The following is a 14,020-nucleotide window of genomic DNA, read 5'->3' as shown; positions in this document are numbered from 1 at the left end:
GCCGGCGGCAGCAGGAGGCCCCATTAGCTAAAGTGGTGCTTCAGGTTAAGAAAGGTTTCAGGTTAAGAACGGACCTCCGGAACGAATTAAGTTCTTAACTAGAGGTACCACTGTATACCTGTGGTGGGCATGCAACCAGTTCTGATGGTGATACTTTGGGCCTAGTCAAATGTTTTCGTAAAATTCAGTTGACGAACTAACAGCAGGGGAAAGTCTCCGGGTCACATGCATCCCTTCTGTGACTGTATACAGAGTTTAAAGATCAAGTCAGAGTGCATAGCTTTTCCCTGCACGTTTAATCTCCCTGAAACTTTCCAAAGATTGAAAGGAAAAAGACAGGTTTCGGGCTAGGGGGAAATCAGAAGTCCTGTTTACACAATGTGAACCATGCACCCAGAATATGTGGAGGGGAGAGCAAGACCAACCCTACTTTCTCTGTTCCGTTTCTCCACACACCTTCATCCAGACTGTTGGATGAAGTGGGATATGGCAAGAGGGAGGGAAGAGAGAATGGGCACATGCCTAGCGCTATTATGTTGAAATTCTCAATGTAAATACCTGTCTTTTGCCCCCCAGCCAGCCTAATCACAGCTCCAGAGGGAGAGGTGATATTAATCAGGAAAACAGCAGAAGGAAAAAGTTAAAACTTGTCCTCCATCACCACTTTCAGGGTCAAAATTAGCAGCAACCCCCCCCCCCAATCAGTTGCTTTGAAGTTCATAAAAAATAGCCCAGGAGGTCCACTCACGGATCAGTTTGTCCCTCAGCCTCCTGTTGAGATTACTGAAATGCACAAGCAGTTTCATATATATATGAAAAAAAATACATTCTCAGCAAGATCTTTACAAGATTTTTCATCTAAGTAATTTAAAAAGTTTTCCAACATGGTTTTTCAGAATACTCAATCATTCAAAAGAGCAAGAGAGAAACAAATACTGTATCCACATATTATTATTATTTTTTTAGCCCTCACATTAAAACACAAAGCAGACTTGCCCCCGCCCCCAGGTATCCCTATTTTCCAGGCACAGGGCTGGATTTACAAAAGTCAGCCCGGTTTTGGATTGGATCCTGGAATGTCCCGCTTTTCCTTAGAACGTTCCTATTTTCATTGGAGAATTGTTGGAAGGTATGGAGTTATGTGACCCACAAGCAAGGAGATAAGTAACTACACAACCTTTAGAAGACATCTAAGGAAGGGGAAAATGTTTTAGACTATTGTTCTCCAGTAAGTAGGGAAAGATCTGCCACTGGGATGTGGACTCCCCTAAGGTAGATCACATCAGTGACCCTGCCACAGAACATATATATGGAGGAAAAAAAAGAATAATACATCCACCATGTGCACACATGTCAAAATATTAATGAGGTGAAAGGCACTGTCATAACAACAATTTGAAAAGTCTACTTTCAGTCAAGCTTCTGCTTCTAAACTTCTATGGTATAAAGTTCTCTGTGCTTAAAAGTTATGCACAATTAGGCTAGAATCCCTGAAGTCTTCCTTATGGGTGAATGAGCACAAAGTACTGCAAACTGGTGTCATTTATACTCTATGGAGCTGGAAGAAGATCTAAGATGCTTTTGGCCTACTTATGGAAGGCCCAGTGGGAACAATCTGAAGTTGCCTCCTCTGCTGCTTGTTTCTTATGTTTTTCTTCTTAGAAATGCAATTTTTACTGACTTGGTTTCAATAACACCTATCAAAAGCTCTTCATGTTTGCATTATTTGATTTGGTCCTCATCTGGGGAACCAACCCACATAAAGTATGTGAAAAGTATGTTTAAAAATGCCCTCACTTAATGTGCAGCAACAAAAACGTATTCTGAAGATTATTTGAACTCTTCGGTGTGTGTATTGAAAACTTTGTAAAGTGAAAGAGATGGATTGGACAATTTTCACATAGGCAAAGGTCATATGGTTTATGTAATCTATTAGAATAGTGAATCAGCTATGTAATCTTTGTCTATTTCCTCAGGTGACAGTCACATGTCTTCTGCATGTCTTCTGCACCCGGTGAAGTTTTTGTTTGGAGAAAAGGCAAGTAAGAAGGCAAGTGAGAGAGGTCTACAAGATTAGGCATGGTGCATAGAAAGTAAATAGGAGAGCAGCTAATCTTTGAAACATTTACATCTGCAATTAAAATCGTATTCCTTTCATTATTAATGTTAGCAATTAGATATTATTGTTCTCATAAGGAAGAAATGTTCTCATTGACAGATCACTCACAGCATAGCGCTATAGTACTTTTGTATAAAAGGTCACAATTTAAATTTACAGAACTAAATATGGTCTCTTTTATGGTAATAGCTACTCCTTTGAATGAAACTGGATGATAAACTTATACTTCTTCCTACATTTATATTTTCACAGTGCCTAGCTTCACAATGCGAAATTTTGCTTTAAATGTCAAATGGAATATGAAATGCAGCAATGGTACAATAACAATTTAATGTAATTGTACAGGTACACACTCGTATAATTCTGTATATATTTATGGGAAGAGAAAAAGAATATTGCTGATTACAATCCAGGATACACATAGTGCTATTTTTCTAGAAGAAGAGGTGCTAGAATTCACCACTTTCCTCGTTCTCTTATAATGGCAATGGTGCCCATGTGAGAGGTGCCAGAACTTTGTTCCCTTTCACAGATCTAGTTGTACAATCCTTAGAAATATGACCCTCACCCCTTTCTCTGATAGGGGTTTTCTCATTCAGAATATTCCAGAGTGGTCCTGCATCAAGAAGCAATCTTTTAACAACTATCACCTGCTGAAATATAGCACCCAAATATTTTAGGGCTATTAACTTTTGTTGTTGTTGTTTAGTCATTTAGTCATGTCTGACTCTTCATGACCCCATGGACCAGAGCATGCCAGGCACTCCTGTCTTCCACTGCCTCCCGCAGTTTAGTCAAACTCATGCTGGTAGCTTCGAGAACACAGTCCAACCATCTCGTCCTCTGTTGTCCCCTTCTCCTTGTGCCCTCCATCTTTCCCAACATCAGGGCCTTTTCCAGGGAGTCTTCTCTTCTCATGAGGTGGCCAAAGTATTGGAGCCTCAACTTTAGGATCTGTCCTTCCAGTGAGCACTCAGGGCTGATTTCCTTAAGAATGGATAGGTTTGATCTTCTTGCAGTCCATGGGACTCTCAAGAGTCTCCTCCAGCACCATAATTCAAAAGCATCAATTCTTCAGCGATCAGCCTTCTTTATGGTCCAGCTCTCACTTCCATACATCACTACTGGGAAAATCATAGCTTTAACTATACGGACCTTTGTTGGCAAGGTGATGTCTCTGCTTTTTAAGATGCTGTCTAGGTTTGTCATTGCTTTTCCCCCAAGAAGCAGGCGTCTCTTAATTTTGTGGCTGCTGTCACCATCTGCAGTGATCATGGAGCCCATGAAAGTAAAATCTCTCACTGCCTCCCCTCAAATTGACAGAAACATATAAGCCAAATACTTTGGCCCAGTCTTATAGGCTGTCACAGACTTGTGAAAGGGCATGCCTGTTTAACAATACGTAATTCACTGTCTCTTGATGCCTGGAACAGAATTATGCTGTGGGGTTGTTGTTTTTTTCAACTAGCAAATGTAAGCTTCCTTTGCAGCTACACCCTAAAATTCTAATTTAGAAAAAAGTGATTTTATGAAGGTAGTTTCCTAATAATCAGTTGAACGGCAACACGTTTGTGTGTGCTTATGCCTTGCAATCCTCTGGGATGATCAAATTTTCTTTGAAACTCATCAGAAAATTTGGCACAGTGGAAACAAGATGGCACAGAAATACAGAGTTAACAACAATTCACACCCTCTTTTACAATTTAATTTCCCTCGTGTTCAGACATGAAGAAAAGCAAATAGGTTAAGGAGTGTGTAACAGCATACAGAAAAAAAATAAATTAAAATCTTTCAGTTAATAATATAAATTTTCTCCGCAGCACTGATTATTCAGTTAGATATTACTACGTGTAATGTACCAAATGTTCTACCAATAAATTAGTAAACAGAAGGATACCAATTTAGCATTTCAACTTAGATTTTGTTTTGCTTTAATATATGTCTGCAGTGTATATATGGAATATTAAAAATATTTTAATGCCTGCAAACTCACAAGTATTCATGTGTTTTTGAAGTTATATTCTGTTAAGGAGAATGGAACTTTTTTTGTTCATTTTTTTAAAAAGTCACCTACTTAAAACCTTGGTTTTAGTGTAATCTATTATCAAAAATGAGATGTTTAAAGAGAAACACAAGCAGAAGATAAGAGATGAAAAACACAGGTTCATATATAACAGCTTTATTTATTTTTTTTCCTTTTGGTAAAAAATAAAATAAAATCCTAAAGGTTCTACAGAGTTGAAAATTCTACGCTACCACCCAAGACCTAGTGACGACTGGTAAAAATATTTAAAATGTAGCATTGCTTCCTGTGCCAAAGACACTAATAAAGAGACAGTACCAATAATGACGCAGAAATTTAACACCCAATAAATGCTTTATTTAGATGTAATTCTGCCTACACTGCGTAATAAAAACAAAACACTGGTCAGAGTTTTCACACACCCTTTTCTGGCTCTCTCAGACGGTAACCGTGTTTCTATTCTATGTAAAACCACATCACCACCACTACCACCATCATCATCTGTCTATGCATGGTAGAAACATGTGGCATGTGATTCAACCAAAGCTGGGGATTTTATCATAATTCCAATATTCACTCCACGAAGAATGGAACAACTTTGCATGATCAGCACAATTTTTTCCCCTTAGGTATTTAGTTTAAATGATGGGACATGATTAAGATCTTTGGCAAATTGCTACACCCACAAGCCCACAGGAGCGGAGGTGATCACAAAGGTACTTCCCAACTGAGAGTTAACTCTTTATTGTCAAAGTCACTTCTACGCAGTTCTGGAGACCTATTGGTTGGTGCTCATATGGAGCAGTTGCAGCAACAGAGGACCACCCCCTGTCAGGCTTCAGGGAATCAAATCTCTCCCCCAGTGGCAGCAAAGAAACAGATAAAAAAAGATGAGTTCTTACCAATTAGTCTATTCAATAATCACAGCTAGAGACAAAAGAATGCGGTTTCTCTCTAGAAATGGCGTTGCTCCAAGTAAAGTCCCACTCCCCCTTCGTCTCCCCTATTCAATGTCACTCCTGCGTCGGCTAATCTGAGCCTTCTGCCTCTGAGCTCTCTGTTCTCCTACCTTCAATGCCTGTCTGGTCCTGGGAGAAGGGGGGTCAGGAATGCTTTCCACGGACACTGAGTCTGTCAGCTGTCTCTCCCCTGCTGCTTCTGCTTCTTCTTCTTCCTTCTGTTCCTCTTCCAATATTTCCTAGCTTCTGCCCTCTGCAGCCTCTGAACTATGCCCTTCTGCCAACCAATGATCTAAATCTACACTGTCTCCTTTTATTGGGAAGGTCCAGGAGAAGAGGGGGCAGTTCCCACCATTCCTCCTCTGTCCAGCCCCTGACACTCACCCTCCATCAGTTTATGTAGCTTCCCACGTGCACAGCTGGAGACTATGCCTGGATGGAAACTTCCATTGCTGATCCCTTTTAAGTCACCTCTTGATTCTGGGAGACAGTGGGGCAGGAGAGGCTGGGGAAGCACCCGGTCCTTCACTTGCCTGACCTGCCGCCTTCCTCCTCTTCTTCCAACCCATCCTGTGCTCCACCCTCTAGCTCTGAAGCTTCCCCTGCCTCTGATTCTTGCCTCCTGGGTTGTACAGGTCCCCACAAACCACTTCCCCCTCCTCCCAAGTCAGACACTAATCCCCCTTCCCCTGGCGCACACTCACCAGTGTCCCGCCGGTCCCTGGCTGGTGATCAGACCTGTGTGAAAGTCCAAGGATGCCCACATGGCAGACTGAACCTCCTGGCTTTTTTAATCCTTACTTGGGATAAGGCTAGCATGGAAGTGTACTTCAGATCTGGGCCTGCTTGGCTCCGGGAAGAGCTGAGGCTCCCATGTGTGCTATAGAATTCCTCTGTCTCCTGGTCACTGGTGTAACTCAGTGGGGAATCCTCATTTCTGGGTTCCACTTGACAGCTCCCCTGAGGGTCTAAGCTGCCACCTCTACCCTGCTCCAGCTACAAGTGACCTCTGCCTTATTCAGGACTGGCAGAAGCAAATACCCTGTTGAAGGGGATTCCAGGAAACAGGGAATTATGTTCACATGTGGTGGGGGTGTAAATATGTACAATTTTTTGGGCAAAGGGTGTTTAAGGAGATAACAGAAAGCACCGGGTTAAAGCTGACCAAAAGTCCAGAGGTAGCATTATCATCAATTTACGAAGGGGCGGAAGATTCATAGGCTATGAAGAAGTTGCTCACAAATTTACTGACAGCTGCACAAATTATTATAGCCAGGAAATGAAAGGGGAAAGCGGAATATAAGATGGAAGAATGGTATAAAGAGGTGTGGGATATAGCTATTGATGATAAATTAACATGTGCCATTAAGGTAAGAGATATGGAGGGTGTTTGTAGAATCTGTACTGTTAAAACAGAAAGGGGTCAAACTATCGCAAGAGGTGTTGAAGTTTTGGGAGGTTGGATGGAATGATCTCGGTGGTGGGGTGCACATTTTTATTCTTATTTATTTATGATTATTACTTTGTCTAAATGAATGAATGAAGCAAATAGCCAGCAGGATTTCTCTTCCCTAAGCAGCAGACCCAACACTGCACAGAGCCAATGCCTGACCCACAGTACCCAGCGGAAGCCCAGTGAACTTTAAGACATATGCCCTGTATCTACAAACCAATGTCGGTGTAAATAAGGTAGCCTCGTAAAAGTGAAAGAGCACACAGAACTCTCGCTCTCTCTGGCAGGCGCACACAACGCATGCATGCACAGAGTATTCTATGCGGCACAGTCTGGGCAGGAAAGGTGAGAAGGACAGTGTGATGAAAGTTTGCCTTCAGTCAGTGAGATCGTCAGTTTTCCAGGCTAGTGCACACAAGCTATCAACTATATTTATCCCTCTTGTTTACCCAAGGGCTTGCATACTCAACCACACTCACATAGCTTCTGACTCACTCACTCAAGTTTTCACATGAATTTAATAACCTCAAGTCGGGGGAAGCCACGCAGCGGGTTCTTTCGAAAGTAAGAGCCAGGCTTTCTGCTGCGTGAGACAGGCGGCTCGTCACTCTGAAAGCCTCAAAACAGGAGGCCGAGAGAAGGAGAAACTGGGTCACAATCCTGAGCCTCAACTGTGTTGCATATTTAACTCCCAAGTGTCTCTCTTGACAACAAGGTGGTCTCATTTCCCTTTCCAAGCTATGGCTTTGTAGTGGCAGACATGCTGTGCTCCAAATATGGCTTTGTCATATGCTGTGACTTATTAAATTCTTAAGAGCTGGCATCTTTAAGGCACAGAATCATAGAATTGTAGAGTTGGAAGGGATCACAAGGGTCATCTAGCCCAACCCTCTGCAAGGGCCTTCTCGGTAGTGGCGCCCGCCCTGTGGAACGCCCTCCCACCATATGTCCAGGAAATAAACAACTATCTGACTTTTAGAAGACATCTGAAAGCAGCCCTGTTTTGGGAAATTCTTAATATTTTATCTTTTATTCTGTTTTTAGTGTTCTGTTGGGAGCCGCCCAGAGTAGCTGGGGAAATAATAATAATTATTATAATAATAATTATAATGCAGGGATTTTTCACCCAACATGCGGCTCAAACCCACAACGCTGAGATGAAGAGCCTCATGCTCTACTAATTGAGCTATCCCAGGTGATGTTATCAGGAACACAGAGCGCTACCTTGTAATAAGAAGTTGATTTTTCCATCTACAGTGGTACCTCAGGTTACATACGCTTCAGGTTACATACGCTTCAGGTTACATACGCTTCAGGTTACAGACTCCACTAACCCAGAAATAGTACCTCAGATTAAGAACTTTGCTTCAGGATGAGAACAGAAATCGTGCTCTGGCGGCGTGGCAACAGCGGGAGGCCCCATTAGCTAAAGTGGTGCTTCAGGTTAAGAACAGTTTCAGGTTAAGAATGGACCTCCGGAACGAATTAAGTACTTAACCCGAGGTACCACTGTAGTACTGTCTACCCCAGGGAGTGGGGAAACCTGGCCTGTGGGACAATCTTGGCCCACCAGGCAACTTTTCACCAATCAGGTGACATCACTTGTCAATCATCTGGTGAACTCAGGGCCTTGCCATGCCTCCATCAGATCTCTATCCTGATTGCCAGTACCTCCCAGGCCATGGCCTCTCCCAGCACCCACGCGGTGATGCCGGGAAATGACACGGGACCTTCTGCCCGCAAAACAAGGCTGTGCCGCAGAACTACAATCTTTCCCACAATGATGATGTTCTTCAAAGCAGCAGAAAGCACCATCCTTGTTACATGTGGTGAAAGAGTCTTGCTGGCCAAGAAAACTAACAGATCACTGTGAAAGATAATGAGATTTTCAACTCAGTGCAATATTGGCTTGCTTGATCATGATGCAATATTATTATTATTTTTTGAGCCCGTTTCAAAATCACGGGATTTCGACAGGTGTCCAAAGCATGTGATAGCAATGCAACTGACATGTCAAATTTGGCCCATAAACAAGAACTAGTAAGTATTGGGCCCACGGAGCTCAAGGGGGCAATATGCCAGAGATTGAGGGGTGGGGCTGTTAAGGTGCCTTTCCTCAGTTCTTGGCAGGACGGAAGCAACTCCTATGCTTACAGCTGATGGAGGGCAAGGAAGAGAGCCAGGGCAGGTCTCCAGTACACGCTCCCATCAAGATGGATTTTGGGGGTCTAATGCTTCAAAATATCCACATTAAAGCAATATTTATTTTTAAAGCATATATCACTTCAGAGGGTTCTTCTGTTTCCCCCCCCCCAGTGTGTCTTCCGAAACTCTTACTATAGCTCAAGTCTTTAGTTGTTCCTATCTCCAGCATTATTATTATTATTATTATTATTATTATTATTATTATTATTATTATATTTTAGAAAAAGAAGTGCTGGAACTCACCATGAACACCTCTTATAATGGCAAAGGCACCCACCTGAGAAGTGCGGGAACTGAATTCCAGTGAGTTTTTCCGGCTGAGAAAAAGCCCTGCCTTACCTAGTTCAAGACTTTATCTGTCATTCTCTCTGTATAATAAGTGTATGTACTGCAGTTCTCCTTTATTAGAGCAGTCTCTATTTTCTGGAACCCAGCCCTGGTAAAAACACTCTCCATTTTGTCCTTATTTCTGCCCATTGGGGCAAAAAATGTTTTATTTGCCTTTCAATATCCTGTTAGCATCTATCTTCTAACAACATGCTTCTCAGGGTCTATAGAAGCTACACCTCTTGAGTGTCTATGCCCATTTATGCATGCATATGTACATTAAGACACCTCACGGTGCACAAACCTACCATTTCAAATGTTGGTGAGGCTCGTTTTGAGTTGCCGATAGCACCTGTACAAGTTTGCTTTTTATTTCTTTCTTCTGAAGACATCTTTAATCTAAAGAACAAACGCTTCCTTGCTCTTAAAGCAGAGCAGGACAAGTTATTGCATGACTACAACAGACAGAATGCTGCTCTCAGCAATGAGAACAGACTATTGCAGCACAACTAGTCATTGCTAAAAAATGGAAATCTCCTGTTAGAAACTATTTTTCATCAGTGGTACCAAGAGGTCTGGGGCAGAGCACTGATGGTCATACCAACTACAGCTCTGCAAAATGGAACTGGAACCATCAGTTTCAAAACACCTGGTACATTTTTATCTCCTTTGCAATTAAAGAAAAAGACATTTGCACTCCTCCAGCTACACACTGACAGTTGTGGCTCAGTACTCTAGATTGATACAATTAACTTTATTTCCTTATTTTTCTTTTCTATTGTATTGAACCAAATTGCAACTTATAATGAAATGTTTGTTCTTCATTGTTATTGTTATTAACCTTTGTTACTTTTCTACTGAAAATTTATAAATATGCTTTTTTTTAAAAAAAAAAAAAAGAATGATATATTACAAATGTGTTCCTGGTCTCATCTGTGATATGCATGTGGTGTATTCCCATGTTCATTCTGTAAATTGTGTGACCTCGGCCATATCCTAAGATGATGATGATGATAATTTAATTTCTTCGCTTCTTGCAGTGAGGGAACCACCAAATTAATACCTTTTAGCTGTTCACTTTTTATAAAAATTACAAGCTTGCAACAGTGATTTTTCTATAAACATGTCTCCACCTGATGGTGCTATAAAGTCCATGGCCAGTTTTCAAATTCAGGGTTATTATGACACCAATGTTTAATGGCAAAACACCTTAGAGTCGCACTGCGGCCGACTGTAGCTCCAGCCCTTTTTGTTCCCCAGGAGCAGACCAGAGTGAAGTCTGCCCTGACTTGGTCTCCTCCAGTAGCCCTACAGGCCACCGCAGATAGGCCAGAATTTGAATCTGGGTTTGGCAGGAACCCAGTAGGCTCCACGATGGTCAGGGAGCGGAGCAATGGCTGGAAGGATGGGAAAGCCCAGCGCCGGGCCACAAATGACGCCGTCCGCCGGACTGGGTGAGCAGCCATTTTCTGCCTGCTCTTGGAAGGGAAACAGAAGAAACCAAGGAGAATGTAGATTGGGGCTTCAAGGCAGACTATTTCAAGGCTCAATAGGAAAGCTTCCAAGCAGGCAAATTAAAAGATATGAGATGCTGTGTTCTAAGGAATTTAAAATAAAACGCTCTTCAAAACATCAGGTGCCAAAGCACGTTGTTCTGTAGAATCACAAGGCGTCCTGGTGAGCAACACTGCAAACATTTCATGTCATTGTCAACACTTGAGCAAAAGGCACCAATTGACGACACAACACTGAACCGCTGAAAGAGCTTAACCAGGCAGGGAATCTTACTGCACACAATAGGAAATGGGTGCACTTTTCATAATATACTAAAACCAAATCCTTAACTTGCTTCACAGACACAGTCTGTCAAAAACAAAAGGGGGGAAATGTAGGGAGAGATTTTTTAAAAAAACAAACACAAACAACACACACACACAGCTGCAAGAGATTGGTTAGCATAATCACAACAGCTCATTTTAAAAGAAAAAAAAAAGAAAAGAATGCTTAGGAAAATATGGGGTGAGGTGTTTTATACATTAGGGCTGCCCCACAGAGAGGCCTGCTTAACTTACTTGGCTGTTAATGAGTGGTGAGCAGTCTTCGGCTATACTGATCTGCTGGTTTTTGCCACGCAACTACCTGCCTCTCGTTACGGTCGCTTATGAGCCTACTTCTTGCATTAGCTATATAAACAACATTTCATACCACTGGTCCTGCTCCTGCTATTGCACAGCTCCCCATCCAGAACACTCCACACACACACACACACACACACACACACACACACACACTTCCACCTCATCTGGAAACCTGCATGATGACTGGGGTTTTAAACATACAAAAACCTTTGCATGAAGGCTTCCCCCTAAGGAGATGGTGACACTGAATGCATGGATATAAGGTGGGCAGGACTGAGAGCCATTATGCAATAGTGGCAGCCATTGGCATGTCCTCACTGCCTCTTCTGCACATGGAAACAGCTTCACATGAATAATGCACCTAACCATCACAGGATACTCCTGCTATTACTATATAGTTATTTCTACAGGGTCTAAGGTTCTCTACTCTTAACAGGATTCGTTCTAGTGTACCTGCACTGTACTTAGCATTCACTCCCACTAATGGTTTAAGCAGAAATTACAAGAGAAGGCAATAATTCCACAATGATGGGTACCATTGGCTTCTCTTGTCTCAGCAAAATGCCTCGAAAGCCAAATCAACAAAAAGAAAATTAAAATGATGTAGTCTTAACCATAAAACAAAACAAACGAATGAAGGGGTTTAAGGGGGGGGATATGTGCAGAAACTGTAAAATAGGAATTGTAAAAACTAAATAAACAAACTCAGAATACTGATCAATATCCAACAGACAACGAAGAAGGTTGATCAGCTTGTTAATACATCAGTATGGTGCATGCAGCTAAACAGATATCAAAAGCCCAAATGCATTCCGGTCTCAAAATATCTTCACCAACACAAAATTATGCAACCTTCTTTAAAATAAAGCCATTCCTGCAGGCTATTATAAAATTCAAAGTCAAAGAGTAAGCAAGCATTCAGGTAACATTTGAGGTGGAAGCAGTAGAAGAAACCTAAAGCACTGGAGAGGTTTAATTCCTAAGTTGTTCAGTTTTCAGCTCACAGTGTCTATAGGAGAAATAGTCAATGTGGTCCCTTCCAGATGTTGTGGGACTTGAACTCCCTTCAGCCTCCGCCAGCAGGGGCAATGTTATTCATCAGGGATGAAGGGAGTTGCAGTCTGGCAACAATGGGAAGGGAGGGCTGCCATAGATGTCATGCATATCTGAATGTGCTTGAATGATGCTTTTCCTAAATGAAGAGCCTAGTACAATTGATAAAATTAGAGCATTAGGGTTCAACAGGGGAGGTCCTCTGTTCAAATCCTTGTTCAGCTAGGATTCACTGGAATATCTTGGCCAAGTCTTTATGTCTATACTTGCTGTATGATCTGAACAGCAAAACATTTTCTTCATCAAATTAATTTTGTAACAATAATGAAAAATGTGCTGTTTTGAAATTTACGGATACTTTGAAAAACACAGAAAGATGTAAAAAAAAAATGGAGAGTACCTTTGTGAAAGCATTGTCTGGCTGATACTTAACCACCAATATCCCAAATGTTTTACCTTTGCACTGCTCTGTGGAGGTTTCACTGTGGAAGTTAACTCTGAGATGAAGAGACAAGAAGGATCTGGCACAGTAAGGCTGTGTCTTATCAAACATTCACTTGTTGTCCCAGAAACTGCATCTTAATGGGACTGCCATATTTTATTCATCCCATGTTTCATTTATAAATACGCAGTATCATTATCTGAGTTTGTCAAACTGCTCACTTTAAAATTTCATAGAATGCTGGTGCTTTGAGAATATGATCTCTCCAATAGCAGCAAGTGCACAATTCAGTCCAACACCTCTCTTTTTAAAAAAATCATAATGAAGTACATACATGCCTAAACCCAGTGCTTTTTTTTCTTAAAAAAATGTTTAGGGGTACTCTCATTTTGACTCAAGAAAACCACCATTTTATAGTTCAAATTGGGAAAAATAAATACAGTAAATGGACCAAAGTACAAAGATTCACAAAATGTTTAGGCTGTATGCGTACCCTTCTGTCCCCCTGCAAAAAGCACTGCCTAAACCAATCTTCTCTCTTTCAACATCATAAAGCTGAAATGTGTATTATCATCATTTTATTTAATCAGCACTGGTTGCCCGTTCCAGGCTTGATATAAGGCACTGATTTTGACTTTTAAAACCCTCGATGGCTTGGGACCTGTGAAGTGCTACAGCCTTTCCCTGAAAATATTCTGCTTCTAATGAGTGACTAAGTCTTCAAGGTCATATATCTGACTATGAGTTTGGTGGGAGGGAAAGTTCAGTAAAACATGAGGAAACTCCTTGCTCCTATGCTGCGCATAGGCATTCAGGCTCAGGACCGCAAGCACTGCCTCTCCCCAGATGAACTGATCCAGACCCCGTGATCATCAACTGAGGCCCTTTTTCGAAGAGGTCTGGAGGGTGGGAACACGAGAACGGGCCTTTTCTGTGGTGGCTCCCCATTTGTGGAATGCTCTCCTCAGGGAGCCTCACCTGATGCCATAATTATATATATTTAGGTGCCAGGCAAAATCTTTCTCCTATAGCAAGGCCTTAGGAATCCTGACAAGACAGAAGTACTGTTTTTGGGGGACAGGGGGCAGGCGGGCGGGTGTGGAGGACTCCCTGGTCCTGAATAGGGTAACTGTGCCCCTGAAGGACCAGGTGCGCAGCCTGGGAGTCATTTTGGACTCACAGCTGTCCATGGAGGCACAGGTCAATTCTGTGTCCAGGGCAGCTGTCTACCAACTCCACCTGGTACGCAGGCTGAGACCCTACCTGCCCGCGGACTGTCTCGCCAGAGTGGTGCATGCTCT

The 14,020-nt window shown here is 42.1% G+C and overlaps 2 protein-coding genes across 6 annotated transcripts in view; one reads left to right on the top strand and one right to left on the bottom strand.

The window, feature by feature from the left end:
* The window catches only part of LOC310745572 (uncharacterized protein), an 86,257-nt gene extending 83,998 nt beyond the window's left edge, over nucleotides 1-2,259 (top strand). The window contains exon 4 of the transcript XR_014540155.1: nucleotides 1,977-2,259. The gene's annotated coding sequence lies outside the window, so the exon portion shown is untranslated. The remainder of the gene's footprint in view (nucleotides 1-1,976) is intronic.
* THRB (thyroid hormone receptor beta) overlaps nucleotides 1-14,020 on the bottom strand; it is a 187,931-nt gene that overhangs the window by 67,248 nt on the left and 106,663 nt on the right. The gene's annotated exons all lie outside the window — the stretch shown is intronic.

Source organism: Podarcis filfolensis (genome assembly GCF_964270895.1).
Source record: "Podarcis filfolensis genome assembly, chromosome: 12".
NCBI classification, from domain to species: domain Eukaryota; kingdom Metazoa; phylum Chordata; class Lepidosauria; order Squamata; family Lacertidae; genus Podarcis; species Podarcis filfolensis.
This window is presented reverse-complemented; position numbering and strand designations above follow the sequence as displayed.